The sequence below is a fragment of the Coenobita brevimanus genome, chromosome 80 (genome assembly GCF_032717465.1).
Source record: "Coenobita brevimanus isolate Jiangsu-jjx chromosome 80, ASM3271746v2, whole genome shotgun sequence".
Lineage (NCBI taxonomy): Eukaryota > Metazoa > Arthropoda > Malacostraca > Decapoda > Coenobitidae > Coenobita > Coenobita brevimanus.
In genome coordinates, this window is record NC_137033.1 from 30668521 (window position 1) to 30687858 (window position 19338).

Consider the following 19338-nt stretch of genomic DNA (forward strand, 5'->3'; position numbering starts at 1 on the left):
CCTTCAACTGCTACATTTCCCACTCTAGCATTCAGATCTCCCATCATTACCACATTCACATTCGCTCCAAAACTCTGCAGACACTCATCAACATCATTCCAGAAAGACTCCCTCTCTTCTTCATCCCTTTCACTACCAGGCCCATATGCACTCACAAACACTCACAACTCACGTTCAAATTTCGCTTTTACCCACATCAGTCTCGATGACACCTCCTTCCATTCAATCACACATTGCTGAACTTCCGGACTCACTAATAAGGCCACACCTTCTCTTGCCCTTCCTCTATCAACACCTGACAATCTTCCATTCACACTTCCAAACATAGACTCACCCTTCCCTTTCATCTTCGTTTCACTCAAAGCTAACACATCCAACTTTCTTCTCACAAACATTCTCCCAATCTCCTCCCTTTTAGCCTCAATCGTACTACATCCACGCACATTCATAGACCCAATCTTCAGGGTACGGGGATAACTCCATCCCTCATCCCTTTCATTTATACTTTCATTTATACTTTGCTATTATATAACTCTAATATCACAGTATTCTCCATACACAACAATGGTGAAAAACAACATATACTCTACACCTATATATAGTACGTGTTTTATTTATTTTTTTTTAATTTGGGTTATTTACTATTCACTACAAGCCCCAACACTCTGGGGAACACTGTCCCTGAAGGCCAAGCAGGGAGGGGTGCATGAAGAAAAAAAATCGGTATCACAGGACATAGAAAGTACAGAAGGAATTATCATTACAAGCACAATAATGAACAAAGGCATACAATGATACATACATGGTACAAAGTTGGCACAATGATTATCATTACATGTTTTGATATAAGTGAAGCGGTACATAGATAAACACGTACGTACAGACGTCGGAGTAAGTTCGTTTCCTTTTCCGTGGACTAAGGTGTTTGTAACTGCTCGACAGAGAGGTATCCCCTCCTACTCCCTTCCTCATAGTCCCACACTCCCACCCAACCCCCCAACTTTTCTCTCCGACCCCATAGCCCCATCCGGTACCCTCCATACTCTCGCTCACAGCCAGCTGGGGGTTTCTGTACTTCAAGCACCTCTCTACAGTAATTACGTGTAGTCCGAGCAACTACTAAATGGTACAGTATATATCATAAACCAAGTTAGGAAAAGGTTTACTACACTGTGTGTGTGTGTGTGTGTGTGTGTGTGTGTGTGAGAGAGAGAGAGAGAGAGAGAGAGAGAGAGAGAGAGAGGTCAGGCGGAGTGGGAGAGGGAGAGCAAGTGGAAAAATGAGAAATGAGAGGAGAGTTACGGAGAAAATAAGAAGGGGAGAGGCAAGGAAAGAACAACGAGAGCTAAGAAAAGAGACAGAGTGTGAGAAGAAGAGACAGTGAAAGGTGAAATGAGATAGAAGCAGTGTGAAAGGGAAAGAGAAAAAGGAGACGCGTATAGAAAAGGCCGGAGGACAGGGAAGCAGACAAAAGGGGAGACAGCTGAAAGAAAATGGGAATGAAGCAAACATAGAAGTAGGGATAACAAAAGGAAAAGTGAGAAAGTGAGCTACGGAACGGAATACTGAGAACGATAATGAGAAAAATTAGAAAAGGAGGCACGGTAACAGATAGGAGGAATAAAGTGTTATTCTGGCAAGGACGCAGGGAAAGAACTAAGCAGGATAAGACGAAAGCATTGAGGCTGAGTAGAACGAATGATGTAACATTCTAGTAAAAAGGGAGGGAGAGAAATTAGAGAAATTTGCAGAGAGAAAGTAGACATTAAGGGTGGGAAGAAAATAGGTTACTTTTTAAGGCAAGAAAAAGGAGGGGGATGCTAAGAAGGGAAGACAAGGGAAGGGGCAGGGAGGGAGGAAGGGAGGGAAAGACAGTGAGAAGAGCGGAATGGAAGAAGAGATTTCGGATGACAGGGAGAGACGGAGAGAGGAGAGAGAAAAAGAGCATGCAGTTATTACTGGGGGAAGGAAGCAGTGAAGGAAATGGATTTAGTACAAGTAAAAAAGTACGGAGAGAGTAATAGAGAAAAAAGGTAAGACGTGACAGATGAAAAAAGTAAGACAAAGTTAGCTGTGACACAGGGAGGGAGAAAGAAAAGATGAGTGAGGTAAGGAGGGAGTGACAGAGGGGGAGAGAGACGAAAAAAAGGAGAGAGAGAGAGAGAGAGAGGGAGGAAGGTAGAGACTGAGCAGATAGCTATAAAGAAATGGGATGGAGGGGAAAGGAAACTGAAGATGAGACAAAGGATCGAGAGAGAGAGAGAGAGAGAGAGAGAGAGAGAGAGAGAGAGGGGGGGCAGTACACAGACAGGCACAGACAGATAGGTCGACATATATTCAGAAAGTGTGTGTGTGTGTGTGTGTGTGTGTGTGTGTGTGTGTGTGTGTGTGTGTGTGTGTGTGTGTGCGTGCTTCCGTCCCTGTGTCACTCCTATAACATTGTTCCATTTTTACACCTTCGTGTTTTCATCCTATCTGCTTCAGTTTCTGCTCCACTCACTTTTTTTTGAATCAGTATTTCTCCTGATTGTTCTTGCCAGTCCAAGTCTCTCTCTCTCTCTCTCTCTCTCTCTCTCTCTCTCTCTCTCTCTCTCTCTCTCTCGGAATAAAGAGATTGTTCTCACAGTCTATATCTCCTTAATACGGCCACTTCCTGAGTTGCTATGGAATTTTGGTCGCTTGAAAAAGACATACGTCGACTTAAAAAGAGTTCAGGAGACTAAGGTGTCAGGTTCGCCTGAGGGCTGTGGGACTTTTTTAGTAGAAACTCGTAAACTACGAGGTCAGATCATCAAAATGTTTAAAATCTGAATGGGTTTCACAATCATTACATACAAAGCTGCTTACTCTTAACACGGACTCGGCACACAACCATGGTTGGAAACTGTAAATGAAAAAATATACTACCAGAATTAAGTGAAAACTTTTTCACATGCAATATCTGCTCCACATGGAACTGACTCAACATGGACGTTGTTAACACTACAGTAGAGAAATTCAAAGGATTCATGGGCAGGATCTTACAATAGAAAAAAATGTGAATTGGATATGCATTGCCAGGCAAACAATAAGTATCTCAACGGTATGGGCTGCATAGTCATTAAGATCCTAACTTTTCCTTGTAACTCCTCTGTGTGTGTGTGTGTGTGTGTGTGTGTGTGTGTGTGTGTGTGTGTGTGTGTGTGTGTGTGTGTGTGTGTGTGTAAAAGAGGTGTCTACTACCGCAACATTCAATCACAGCAGATTTATTCTCTCTCTCTCTCTCTCTCTCTCTCTCTCTCTCTCTCTCTCTCTCTCTCTCTCTCACAGAGTGTAGTACAGTAAACCATTTCCTAACTTGGTTTATGATATATACTGTACTATTAATTAGTTGTTCGGACTACACGTAATTAAAGAGGTGCTTGAAGTACAGAAACCCCCAGCTGGCTGTGAGCGAGAGTATGGAGGGTACCGGATGGGGCTATGGGGTCGGAGAGAAAAGTTGGGGGGTTGGGTGGGAGTGTGGGACTATGAGGAAGGGAGGAGGAGGGGATACCTTTCCGTCGAGCAGTGTTACAAACACCTTAGTCCACGGAAAAGGAAACGAACTTACTCCGACGTCTGTACATACATATGCAGAGAGAGGCACATATGCACACATACATATATGTATATATCTACACATATATGTATATATTCATGCATATGTAGCAACAGACATACTGCATGTACAGGATAGGTACGTACGTATGTATAAAGATATGGGTATGTGTACAGGCGTGCATATATATACATATGCAAATGCACATTTATATGAAATATTCATATATACATAGACAGGGAGACATATATATATATATATATATATATATATATATATATATATATATATATATATATATACATATACACCCAAAGTAGATAAATATACATAGTCACATACACAGGTAGGTAGATAGAGAGAGAGGAAAAAAAAAAAACACGATATGCCTTATGAAATAGCCTCTTGATTCAAAATCCCAGCACTGGGACACTACATGCACATGCACCAGGTCCTGATGTGTGCGCATGTGCGTGGACAACACACACACACACACACACACACACACACACACCAAAATCCCCGATCATTGTCCTAGTGTCAGAGCATTACAATGAAAGGAAGTCGGGGTGAAGAGTGCGAATGTCTTCGAGCACATCAAGATGTGTGATGAAGTAGGTACACAAAGGATAAAACAAGTTTTTATAATTTACATTTTAATTTAGTGAGCAATCAAGTGAACTGTAAAATGTTATTATTAATTTAATGCTATCTAGTAAGTCATATCATTATGTAAAAAAAAAAACACCCCGCTTATCACCAAGAAAAAATGCATTAGTATAACCCAAAAACCCTACACAACAAGAAATACAAGTACTAGCAGAAAATCAAAGCCAGGAAGCAAATGACTACAGAAACAACAAAATTCAGATGAAGATTACTCAGAAGTAAATAATAATGACAAGTGGTCAGAGTTTTCAGACATATACAGTGAAAATTTTAATCCTTTCATACGAACTTATTATAATCTAGTAAATTTAGATAATTTAAACAAAACTGAACACAGGTCGGGAAATACACATGATTTACCTTCATGTTACAACTGCTAGGAAATTCCAATGAAAGTAGAGGGACAAACAGCTAAGATCAAGAAAAATAATGCAAGTTCCAGTGCATTATCTTTCTCGCATCACTTTGCAAATTAGGTACAAGTGTATGTTTATCATGAGGACAAAAGTCTCACAAAATTTTCGGGTAATGATAAGGACAGAGTAAGTGTTTGACGAATGTGAACAACATTTCATTAGAAGAAACATCACAGATTAGAAGAAAAAATAGCTGTTTTCTCAGCTAGAATAAATCAGGAATGTTGCCCAGCTGACAATATGCTTAAGTGAGACAAGTTTTTGTGAGCTAGAACATGTGATGAGTTTAAGAAAGAATTCCTGAGAAAATTATCTGGAGGCAAAATTTTTTTTAGCTAGTGCAGCCACAGAATTACATAAAATTGTAGACCTACTAAAACAAACAAACTGCAACTCAGATCTGGGTGATATATCAGCAGACGTGTTCACAATTAAAACTCCATCAGCTAGCATAGGAAATTCAGAATGGGTTACAGATGATGGTAATATGTCACCAATACATGTTGCTGACATAACTGGACATATAGCAGCATTATGGAAATTGCCTGAAAGAGTTTTAAAAACCGCAAAGGCGATTCTTTTAGTGCAGGAATGTATTTACAAGATTATGCGTATGAGTTAAATCTGCAGTGCAATAAATCAGGTGTGACAGAAATACCACAAAACCAAACAGGAATGAGAGTAGCAGAAACTGTTGCAGTGACAAATAAATCAAGTCAAGACCAAAAAAAGTCTTGTCCAGAGTACAGACAAACAGACTGTCGGCAGAACTAAAGATCTTACATATGCATGCCTAACAACAGGCAGGGTCAGAAATTCAGGCATAGCCCTAGTAGACAACATGCTGCAGAAAGACAAAAATAAGTTATACCATCTCGTAAATCAAATTCGAGAGACAGACCATGTTTCTACTGTGCAAATCCAGGCCACACGAGACCTGAATATTCCCTCAAAAATAAGGAAGACACAGATAAAGCAAAAGGTTTTGAACCCCACTGTAGGAAACAATAAGGAAGACACAGACAAAGCAAAAGGTTTTGAACCCCACTGTAGGAAACACAAGACAATCAGTCGCTGGGCTGGAGAGTGTAAAATGGTAGAAAAATTAGTGGCTGTTTACAGCTGGGGGAAGACTACATCAGCACAGATGATGACAATACATAAAACAAACAATCAAACAAACCAATTGTAAAGATACCAATCATAGATGGAAATGAAAGCATTCTGGATTCTGCTTTTTGTGAAGATGAAAAGATTTCATTATTTATGGATTCAGGCTTTCCAGTTAGTCTAATAACCTAAGATGAATAAGAACAAATTTTTAGAAATAGAAGAAAGGTAATTTTTATGGAGGAACCAAACTTAGGTGTGTACACTGTAGATGGTAAAGAAATACCTGTTAATGGTATGATTGAGTTAGACATCAAATTTACAGAGACTACCACACCAAGAGAATTTATCAGTTAAAGCAAATATGCTTCTTGGCCTATGTACAATGAGAGAAGAAAATATTTTACTATTGCCACATTTTCATGTTATACAATTTGACAATGAATTCCTCAAGGGAATTTCTTCTCCAGATACTAGACCTAACAATTGTAGATAATCTAAAACAAGAAGAGATATTAACCCTTTTGTACGTGGTGACGCATTAGGTGTCATTAGGGTTTTTCCTTGCAAATACGCGGTGATGCCTTTAGTGTCATAAAGCCATAAAATATTTGGGGGAAAAAAAAAAAAGGTTTTGGTCAATTTGCATCATTTTTGGAGGCATCATAGTTTGCCTGGCTCTCGTCAAAAGTAATGAGTTGGCAACAATGGGTCCTGATACCTGCGACAATGCAGACAGGTTTTTCAGTACCAAATGAGCTGTGGGTGGGGAAGGTAGTGTGCAGTCTTGTTCCTTTAAATCTCCTCTATTACCCCCGTCTCAGTCGCATGACATATTTCACAATACCAATAGTGCTTATGTATAGTTTTGGGGCACTACTGTGATTAGATTTGGTGTTTGCAATAGGAAATTAGGTGTTTGTGAAGGGTTCCTGGCAGTTATCAGCCATTGGCCCAATGAAGATTGTGCTACTGTTTCTAATCAACTACACTGCCTCTACCCTGCACCAAATGTAAGTATTCAGCTATGAAGATAGTGACAGTGAATCATGTGAATACAGCGTGCATACCTAGTGTACAAGGAATTGGTGAAATATGTGTGGCAGCTTAGGGGGAGGCAGGGAAACCGCCCTACAGTCACGATATGGCATGGCTACACTGTAGTTTTTTGCATTTTTCTCAAAAACTATGAAGTGTAGGAGAACCGTTCTGATCTCAAATGAAAACCCATGAAATTCTGCATAAGACAATGATATAAAAACTAACATTGCCGAGAAAAGTTTTTCTCTAGAGCTTCCCAAATAAAAATTCTCTTGTCTGTTGGAAATAGGTTTTACTTTTTTACTTATTACTCGAAAACCATAAAACGTACCAAAATGCCAACAATCCCATTCGAAAGCTAATAAAATTCTCTTTCAAATGATGGTATAACATGTAGAGATAGATTAGTAAATATTCAAGCTATGATGTTGGGAGGTGAGATGAATGTTCCCAAATGTTTATTCACACTGCCCTAATGTACACTCATGATTACTAATCTCTGACCAAAGTCAGCCAAAGACGTGGCCAGGCATAGGCTAAACAATCAGACACGCTCAACCATCGTTCCAGAGAGGTGTAGTGCTTCAATGAACCATTTTCTAAGCATCACTGAAACACTTTTGCTTCACATATTACTTTATCAAGTATTATACACCCATTTTAAGAAATAAACTTGAAAGTTGGTCACGGCTGTTATTTTTAGTATGTAATGAGTGTGTGATGCTATATGACATTCACACTGCTTTTTGTTTATCTATTATTTCAGTGACCTATTTCTTGAGGCGTGCCTTTAACTGAGCTGCTGATAGGTGACAGCGGAGAAGTATCTATGACTACCACAGCAGCCAGCATCCACACAACATATTCTAAGTATCCATTATAATTCTTATATCATTGACAAAAATTTACCATTACTTGCTACATTGAACTAAATGTTATTTTCTAGTCATAACAGGCCCAGTTACCATCCAGTGGGAATGGTTGCTCTATTCCAATGTGACATCGCTGCATGCCCTCTCTGGTCAAAACGTGTGCCAGTTAATGCCATTAATTCACAAATGATTAACCGTTTTGAGATTTTCAGCCCTCCACCGATTGTGTTTGTGCCAGATTCTGCTGGGCACACATACAGCGCGCCATCTTGCTGCGATTATTTGTATTTAATCGGCCACTGCTCACTTACTTTTTATGGCAGACTAATGAATTTGGTACCGTTTTAAAGCTAAATAGTTGCTCCTTATCGTAATATGGTTGAAAAAGGTAAATGCGATAGCTTAAAGGCCAGTAGAACAAGTTGAAGTTAGTCAGAATGGTAAAATTGCACAACTTTCCATAGAAAAACATTTGTAAAAAAAAGTATTAGAGTTGCCTGAAAATTGATAGCACCATTTCAATTTACAGTAAATTCCTTTTCAATTGAAATACAGGTTATGGCAATATTTGTTAGTTTTCACAGAGAATAGTGAAAGTAAACTGATAAGTTTTTTAGTTTCCACATCATGCGCGCTCTCTGTGAAGTAACTTTATATAAACGCTTCAAACACGTTTACTGTTCATGGTAAAGTAACAAGTTGGATGTCATTGTAAAGCTGAATAAATGCTCTTTATGCTAGTATCAATTAAATAGATTAAAACGACATATAAAATGCCAATAGGACGACCTGAAGTTAGCCAATAAAGAAAAATTGCATACTTTTCCATCGAAAATTATGTGTAAATTTTTTTTAGATTCACATTTATTCTGATTGCACCAAGTTAATCTACTGTAAATTCCCTTTCGACTGATATATAGGTTATGCCATTTTATACTATCCCTGAGATACACTGATGGAAAGTTATACCTCCAGTTGGTGCATCAACATCATGCTCTACAGCTGTCATGCAGGCAAATATCCACGCTGGTAATATCAATATTACTCATAGTAAAAACCTATTTTTTATTCATATCTGTCTGATGTACTCATCACTGTAAGAACAAATAGTTGGAAGAGGATGTCCAGGATAGTGTATGCGCAACATACCCAGATCGGAGATGGAAAATATGCAGAAAATAAATAATGTTTCGTATGACTCGAATTTGAGTCATCAGAATATCAACAGTTGGATTTAAGATGATGCGAAATAGCATCGTCAGAATCTCAAAGGGTTAATATATATGATGCCAATACCCACATAGCGCATGCCTATTTTCTTGATGGAAATTACCTAAACGCAGATTGAAGAAATGTCGGCTCCTGTCAAGAAACGGAGATTGCTATATTATGGAAGAGAAACCATAAAAATATGGTAATATCAGAGATATGAGGAGTAGAACACGTCAAATCACCTGGTTGCAATTTAACAGTTCTTTGCCATGCCCAGTAGTGTAGAGGCTGTGTTCAAATGGGTTGCTCTTGTGTGGTCATAACACTGCCCACCACGGGCCTCTGGTCAGAGATTATTAGTCATGAGTGTACGTATAGTGTTTTTGTGTGTTTGTTTTTGCTTACCATGTAGAACAAACATCGGCGAATAGGAATATGTGAGTTTTGTGGGAAAATAAATATGTTTGGGTGGCAAAAATAAGCTGAGAATACACTTTTTTGGAGCCTGCGGAGCGGGGATGGGAAAAAGCTGATGTGTTGTGGAACATGAAACTTACTGAAACATACCGTGAGCTAAAGGGTTAACAAAAGAAACAAAGAGTATGGCCTACAATCACTTACAGAAAATGGGCAGCCTTACCCACTATCTCACATCTCCCAGCCAAGGTCACATAAACTCCCACCCACCACTCACCTGTCTTTCATCAGCTATGATATAACGTTACCACCAAGATCATTTATGAAAGTCAAAATAAAGAGTAAATTAACCATTTGTTGGTCAGGTGGGGTGTCTTGGCACCCAAAATTATTTTAAAAGCTCATATTTCCTAGCTGGTAATTCAAACATTTCTCTCCGTTCCCGTACTTTCCTGATTCATTAAGGGGAGGGAGCATGTGGATTGGTTTAATCCTGCCTTTGCTGTAGTGAGAGAGAGGGACACTTCCCCCCTCCTGGGGTGTCCAGTCACCCCATCAAACTAACCATTTAGATCATATTGTGACATAGATTGTTTTTTTTTTTATCTTGTTTTTGCATAATGTTTTTCATTATACTGATTTTAAAAACCACAAAATATAATTTCCTGTGTGTGTTTCCCTGACAAATGAGACTTGAGTCCATTTGCGAGTATAAGTGGCTGGGGAATGGCTGCCAGGAGGAGGGAGGTGAGAAGACAGGAAGAAATCAGTAGGATAGAAGTTGTGGAAGCAATGAAGAAAGTTAAATCGGGGAAAGCCCCAGGAATTGATGGAGTGTGTGGTGAAATGCTGAAGCATGGGGGAGAGATAGTAGTAGAATGGATGTGGAAAATGTGCAGATTGGCCTGGGAGGAAGGTAGAGTCCCGGAGGATTGGAAGTCAGGTATAATTATTCCCTTGTACAAAGGAAAAGGGGAGAAAGAAGTGTGTGGTAATTATAGGAGCATCTGTCTTCTTAGTATAATAGGAAAAGTGAATGGTAGGATACTTATTGACAGAGTTAGAGAAAGAACAGAGGAATTAGTTGGAGAAGAACAGGGAGGCTTCAGGAAGGGAAGAGGTTGTGTAGATCAGATATTCATTCTTAGATCTTTAGTGGAAAAGTTTCTAGAGAAGGGAAAGAAGTTGTATGTGGCTTACATGGATTTGAAGAAAGCATAGGACAGGGTGGATAGACAAAGATTGTGGAAAGTATTAAGAATATATGGAGTAGATGGGAAGTTGTTGAATGCTGTGAAGAGTATGTATGATGGTGCTAAGGTTGCAGTGCATGTGGATGGAGAACTGAGTGAATTTTTCTCTTTGAAGGTTGGGTTGAAACAGGGATGTGTCATGTCTCCATGGTTGTTCAATCTGTACATGGATGGGGTAATAAATGAGGTACAAGGTAGGGTAGTGGATGTTGGAGTGGCCCTGGTGAGAGGGGGTAGTGTTTGGAAACTCCCTGTACTGTTGTTTGCAGATGATACTGTGTTGTTGAGTGAAGACGAAGGAGATCTGCAAGGCTTGGTGGATGAGTTTGGGAGAGTGTGTAAGAAACGGAATCTAAAGGTGAATGTAGGGAAGAGTAAAGTGATGGTCTTTGAGAGAGGTGAAGTCAGTGAATGTACAGCGAGGTTGGATGGTGAGAAATTGGAAAATGTGAGTATGTTTAAGTACTTGGGTAGTGTGATGAGTAAGGATGGAGGTTTGGAGGGTGAAATGCTTGAAAGGGTACAGCGGGGAAGAAAGGTTGCTGGTTCCTTGAAAGCAGTGATAAGAAGCAGGGAAATGAGCATGGACGAGAAAAAGTTACTACATGACAGTATTGTGATACCAACTCTAACGTATGGAAGTGAAGCTTGGACGTTGCTGGAAGGACACAAGTCAAGAGTGACTGCAGTAGAAATGTGTTACTTAAGAGGAGCCTGTGGAGTCACATGGAGAGACAAATGAGAATATAAGGGAGCGTTGTGGTGTGGATGTGATAGGAAACGTTAGGAGGAATACACTGAGGTGGTTTGGCCATGTGGAGAGGATGGAGGGTGAAAGACTGACGAAGAGAGTGTATGTGAGTGAGGTGGAGAGGGGAAGAGGGAGGGGAGGCCGAGGATGAGATGGAGGGATGGGATGGAGAGGTATATGAGAGAGGGGGGGTGAGTTGGGAGCGGGACAGTGAAATGGCGGGGACAGGGCGACGTGGAGGCGATTTGTTTGTGGCCACCCAGAACGGGATTGAGGCGTCTGGCGATAGATAGATAGATAGATAGACTGTATTTTATTATTATAAAATAATAAACACCACCTACAAGGCATTCAATCTTTCCATCAGTGATTGCAGAGATATGTTGAAGCGGCAGTATGAATATATTTTACATGTTAGTAACACTAAATGTATTTTTGTACTGGGGTTTTGTAACACCCCACTGGACTAACCACGTTTGAAAAAGCTACCCCACAGGACTAACAAACGGTTAAAGAATTGTAATGTTCTTGTATTAGGAGAAACATGAAGAGTGAAAGGTCTATCCATAGAGATTGTTCTATTTTGGACAAATAACAGTGGGGAACCAGTGCTTTCCTAATTAACCTGACGAATGGAGATTTGTATACCAATAAAGGAACTTGTAATTTAGAATCTTGTTTAGCTCCTATACATGTAGAAACAACAGCCGGAACAGCAAGCAAAAAATAAATTGACAGACAAGCAGTGCATAAAAGAGCGTTTGATTCACTCAGAGTATTGTGCAGAGAATGAGCTCCTGGATTTACTGCAAAAGCACCAACAGACAGTCGCATTACCTGGTGAAAAATTAGACTACCAAGAATATATGATGTATGTTAACAAACAATTAACATAAAACCTGACACACAACCTATCTATGTGCCAGCATAAAGAGCAGGATACTCATAGCGTGCATTTGTTAAACAATATGTGGATGAAATGCTAAGTTTGGATATCATTGAACCTTCAGTACCCCCATGGAATGAGCCACTTTTCTTTTTACCAACACATAACAGTGAAATGCAGGCAGTTACTGATTATCACAGACTAAATCAGCAAATGATCCCTGATCGTTTTATAATGCGATTGATAGATGGTCTTACAAAATATTGGACCAGATAACAATGTATTTTCATCAATCCATTTGCTCAGTGGCTATTACCAGATAAAGTTAGATGCAGAATCATGCAAATATACAGCATTTTCTACAAACAGTCACCATTTTCAGTACTCCAGAATGCCAGTGGGGCTTCGCATGGTTCCAGGCACCTCCCAGAGATTAATGAATAGTGTCTTGTCAGGAATGCTAGGTGATGGCATTTTTGTTTATTTGGATGGCATTATAATTACAACAAAAACAATAGAAGAGCATTTACAGAAATTAGATCAACTCCTAACCACGTTAGCCAATGCTGGATTAAAAATTAAGCTGTCGAAATTCAAAGTAATTAAATTCCTAGGCCATAGGGTGGATGTTACAGAAATTAAATTCCTAGGCCATAGGGTGGATGTTAAAGAAATTAAATTCCTAGGCCATAGGTTGGATGCAGAGGGTGTCCACACCCCACACGAAAAAATATAAGCAGTAAGGAATTTCCCTGAACTCACAAAGATGGATGAAGTACGACAGTTTCTAGGACTAGAAGGATGTTATAGACCTTTTACACAAGCATTTTTTTATATGGCAGAGCCATTGTTCCACCTACTGAAAAAAACAAGCTATATTTCAATGGGGAGAGGAACAAAAGATAGTATTTAATGATTTAAAAGATAATCTTAATTTTTTTTACAGGACAGACAAACATCTCCCATACAAGATACTGGAAAACGAGCAGATGCCCATATACAATTATGATGATTAACTACACTTCTTTTATGTGAATTCCAAGGCATACACATAAATTTAATGAAAATTAACGATGTCCATGGAAGAAATGATGGGATCATTTAATAAGGAGGCAAAAGTATCAAATGTCAACATAGGTGACATTGTCTATAGCATCATTCTAACTAGAGACAATAAACTGTCATCGAAATTTGAAGGACCATACAGGGTAATTAAGAGAGCAGCCAATAAGGTTTTAACCCCTTAACCGCAGGGCATCACTTTCGTGATGCTTGGGAGCAAGGAATTATACCGCGGGGTGTCACTTTCGTGATTCTGTGTTATTTTGAATTCACCCAGGCTTTCAAGTGGTGGCTTGTATCATCTATTAGTACTGCCAATGTCCAACACTAGTCAGCACTCCTAATCTCATCTGTACTCCCAACCATTGTTGACAATTTAGCCATTTCTCCCCGTTCTTGACTCCCCTCCCTACCTCCCCTCCATTACCCTCTCTTCTCGCCTGCCCGGCCGTGCTACGGTAAGTAAATCTTCCCTGGAATTTTCCACTGATTTCATCCATTGAAATAAGCCCTATGCCCTATTCTTATACCAAATAATATTTACAAGAAAGAAATAAGGTAAGTGATAGTGCCATACACCTGGAATTGGCTAATTTTCACCTGACAACACCTCACGTGTACTCGTTTGCTAATTTTCGCTGTTTATTTCCCCCTTGAAATATGCCATATAATCTATTCTCATAATAAAAATATATATAAGAAAGGAAGGGAGAAGCCTAAGTGTTATTTACATTCACCTGGATCTACCTAATTTATTATGTATTGTCTAGATTTCCTGCCAATCATTTCATAGCGTATATATTAACAGCTTTCACCCCGCTAACATTGGCAGCATTGCACTTCCCCTAGGCAGGCAGGCCACCACACTGTATTCAGTTTACTGTCGTCTTTCAAGGTGAAAGCACGTCGGATTCGTGCCTGCCCAATTACGCTGCTTTTTAGCCCCATGCAAAGGGCCCTGTGACCTCTACCCCCTACTAAACCTCATGTGGAAAGAGGTAAAGGGGTAAGTGACTGTGGAACGTGAACTGGCTAATTTGTCAATGAAAATGATAGACAGTGACTACGATCTATCTGGTGAGTAAAACAGTGCAAGTGGAAATGTAAACAATGTGTAAATAATGTGTAAACAGCAAGTGAAAGCAATGAATGTAAATATAAGTGAACAGTGGAAAATAGTTTTATAAGTTACTGCAAGTGACTGTAAAACACAGTGTAAATAAAATAGAAATGTAAATATTGTAAATAAAATAGAGAATGTAAATAGAAATGTAAATGAGTAGTAATACAAGAATACGAGTATATATCCTAGGAGTAATAAAAGTGAAAGTTTCACTCTAGCATGTATGAATACTATGAGTTATGAAAGTGAAAATGAAAGTGACAGATTCACTCTCAACGCTAGTATACACGACGAGAAATTGAATGCCTACAGTGACAATAAACTACCATTACTGATGAAAACTTGTGGATAAAGACTGTAGATATATATAAGTATTATACAGTAATAGAAATATAAAGTGTGAGTATTTTTATGAATAATAAATGACAGAACACCAGCGGCGAGCAAGTGCAAGTGGGAAGGTCATACGAGCTCGTAATTTTCATTGCTTTCACAGTGTTTTTACTTTTTAAGTATGGATTCCAAACTATTTGAGAATCATAGAATAGTGTTTCTAGTGATAATATCAGGCTGTGGTAATCGTATTACGGGCTGTCGGGAAGTGTAAAGTGGAGACTTCGTTAACCAACTTCAGAGGTCTCCACAAGTCCTACGGTACTCGACAAAGGCTCAACAAACATCCCAGGAGAAAGCTGAAGGTATGTGCCATATGCATATTTAATTATAATATTCTAGGACTAATAACTGATTTTTGGCAAATATTATTAGAGAGTCTGTCGGAGCGCGAATATGCCCGCCAGACACGGAAGTCAGGCAAAAACAACCCCGCGATTTAGGGGTTAATCAGGTCACTATCGAGTGATGAAGAGAAACAAGATCAAAATGATCATTTAAAAAGGGTGTCAAGAAATTTAGCATGCAGTTATAAAACATTGGATAAAGTTTATAGTGGTGCATAGCAAAGGAAAACCCACGTGCCTTGAAACAAAGGGAAAAGGATGAAGAAGGAGGGAGTGTGGTAGTGGATGGAGGAAGGGAGATGTTGGGGTGTGGAGGAAGGGAGGAAGTATGATTGGTACGCACACTAGCTGCGGTATCGAGGGGGCATATTGGGGTATGGGTGGTTGGAAGGCCATAATGAGGAGAGGGCCCAGTGGGGTAGAGGTAGATGGAGAGATGATGGGGGGGGGGTCACCCCGGCTCTAGAGGTCCAACCGGCCATATCCCACCAGATACAGTAGTTTCCATTGGCTTGGTCCCATATACGTCATGAAAGAGGCTGTGCCACCTACTGCCAGTTTTTGGCAGGCTCTGTACCATCGACAGACATAGGATTTTTTGCTACATTTTGCAAGACTGTAGTTTGGCAGACAAAGGTCTCAAGGGGTTAGCACGTACCGGAAAAATTTGCAATCGCATACCAAACATCCAAAAACATCGGTGCAACTAATATAGCTACTACTACAACGAGGTATTTACATGACTTAAGAATCTATTTAGACTCCTCTTATAACTACAGGTAATATATTGAACACACTGAACAATTTGGAGCAGAGTCATTTTTTTCCAAGAGCCAGATTAAAGTCAAGATAACTGAAATGTTCATCATCAGAATCGTCATCCCTAGCATGACCTGTTAACATAATTGGATTAGCTATGAAGTAGTTATTCTCTCGGTAAGAAAATATGAGGGGAATTATTCCATGGACTCTACTGTTTATGCCGATAGCAAGAGGAACTCCTCACTTGCATCCTCAATGTTTAGTAAGACAAGATTGCCATATTGCACCAACTGACTCAACAGCTATTGTGCAAGACACAGTGAGTAGCGAAATTAGTTTGGACATACTGTACAACCTACCAGTCATGTTACAGAATCTAGCAAGACCACCTAGAACTCTAGAAGCAGTATTTAAAGACTCTTCCTGATATGGTCATCCAGCACAAGAAGTGAATGAAATCATTAAGTTAGCAGACTGGAAGCTAGAACAGGCAAAGACCATTATGAACACCATAATCCAGGACATCCCAACACGTTGGGCTGACACAGTTAGGGAAGCAAGCATCACAAATACACGTGACAAACGTGGTTTGTTCAATCTAGGTGGAGCAATTCTAGGTAACATTTTTCCATTAGCTACAGAAAATGATCTTCAAGAAATAAATAACAAATTAAACAAGATTACACCAATTCACTCATATCAACATAAGCTAGCTGATACCCAGAGCACTGTAATGATGATTGCAAAGAACCTACGAAAGACAGATAAATCAACTCAAGAAAGTGTGAAGAATGTAAATGCACTAGAAGGCAATACAAGACTTTTCCAACACTTCACAGTGGTCATGGAACATCAAACACAATAATACTTCAGTCTGACAGTACTGGAGCTCATTATCAAGCTTTCATGAAAGGTATTACTAATACTGATAACGGAAAGATCACTATTAATTTACTTTCCATTCACAATCTGTCAAATAATTAGTTAAGGCGTAAATATGCATGGTCTGAAGCCTTTGCTTGAGTAAAGGAATCAGATATTAAACATACATAGAAGCAACACTCACACCAACATCAATAGTAGTTCATGCACCATTTATAACATGATTTTTTTTCACGGTCTATCAAATATATCCTCTTCCTTCTAAAAAAAAAAAAAAAAAAAAAAGGATGACTCGTTAGTCACCATTAACAGCAAAGCAGAAGTCATCATAGTCTCCAAAAAAACAGGACACTGTCACCTTCACTAGTGAAACAACAATTGAACATAACTGTCTCACATTTCTGCATGCATTTCACCAATGTCTTGCGTACATCTTCACGTTTCAGCCAGCTGAAACAGTCCCTTGTTAAATAGCTATCATAAAGAATCACAACATCCATCATCATTGTAACTTCACATTTGCTCCAGATAAACTCATCCATCATCAACACATTGGATATTTACAGTTCTTCTGCTTCACTCAAAATACATCAGTTTTCGTAACTTGCCCAGACACACCTCCAATCCAAACATCAACATCTGGTTTACACATAATTATCACTGGAATACTGTTCAGTACTAACTCCTTCGCTGTCCACCTTACCTACTTGAAACCACTATGCTGTTTTAAACCACACACATAAGTCTTTCCAACCATTACCTACGAAGAATTAAAATATGAGCACACACATATTAAGTCAGCTTCACCTAAGTTTAAAACCCTGCAACTGATCAATCGAACAATGCAACCTTTGGAGGATTATAGTTCGATTACATTTAATCCATATTGTTGTTACGGTCCTGCATCAGTCATCCTTAAAATTTTCTCCATCATACAGGACTGTATTTGCTTGATTAATATTGGTTATGTGCAGAATGCAAGCTAGGATTGAAAACTTAGAAACAATAAGTAAAAGCTATGAGTTACAAGTGAGGCCAACTGTGTAAATATTATGTACAGTATATACAATATTGTAGCGTATGCACAGTGTGAGGACAGGAGTGAGAAAGAGAAAGACAGGTTTTGGGATGAGCTGGGTGAAGTAGTGGGAGAAATGTCCAGGAGCTATAAAGTGATCGTGATGTGGGATATGAACGGAAGAGTAGGCACTGGTCCTGAGGATGACACAATGGGTTGTTATGGAGTACCAGGAGAAAATGATAATGGGAATCGACTAAAGGATATGTGTCAGGAGAGGATCTTGTGCATTTGCAATTCTTATTTCAAACACAAAGATGCACATAAATATACGTGGTATAGAGGAAACGGGGATCGTGTGGAAAGAAGCCTTATTGATTACGTACTCATAGAGAGGTCAATGATGGGAATGGATACTGATTCGAGGGCTGTGAGAGGACGATGTGGAGGTCTGTCAGATCATATGATCGTGGTATGCAAGATCAAGCTGAGAGGGGTAAGGTGGATCAAAAGAGAGAGGAGCAGTCAGGGAGAAAGACTAAAAGTAGAGAAGCTGAGGATCAAAGAAATGGCAGATGATTACAGGACCAAAGTAGAGGACGAGTTAGCATCAGTGAACTGGAATGAAATGGATCTGGAAGGCCTCTGGAATGCATACAGGGATTGCTTAGTTTGGAATGCTAAAGTGATGTGCCGTGTGGCAAGAGTATCAGCAAAAAAGAAGGGTACGGCATGGTGGGATGAGGAGGTTAAGAGAGCAGTGGAGGAAATGAGGAAGAAATGGCTAAAGTGGTTATAGGATAGGGGTTCAGTTGAAATAAGAACTGAGTATATCGAGAGCAAGAAGCACGTAAAGAGATTAGTGAAGAGGAAAATGGAGGAGGTAAATGATGATCTGGGAAGAAAAATGAATCTGAACTACTCTGAAAATAGGAAGTTATTCTGGAAAGAGATGCGGAAATGTAAAAGTGAAAGCGGAAAGAATGTGATGGTGGGAAGGATGCAGGTGGTAGGTTACTAACCCATGGAGATGAAGTAAGGACCAGATGGAAAGAATATTTTGAAAGCCTGATGAATGGGAATAGGGAGAGCAAAGCGGCTGTAAACATGATATGTTATAGGGGTGTGCAGAGACGGAATGCAGTGCCAGGAGACGTGACACTCGCACAGGTGAAGAGCGCTGTGAAACGACTGAAAAATGGGAAAGCAGCTGGGGTTGATGAGGTGTATGCAGAGATGCTTAAGTGTAGTGGGAAGGGTGGAATGAAGTGCTTGTTGGAGATATGTAAGAAGGCATGGATGGGTGAAACTATGCCTGCAGAGTGGAAAAAGGCTGTGATTGTATCCCTGTACAAAAATAAAGGTAAGCGAAGTGAGTGCAAGAATTATCGTGGTATAAGTTTATTGAGTGTGGTTGGGAAGGTATATGGAAGAATTATTATAGAGAAAGTAAAAGAGATATCAGAAGTCCTAGTGAGTAATGAACAGGGTGGTATTAGGAGAGGGAGAGAATGTGTGGATCAAGTATTTCCAGTGAAACAGGT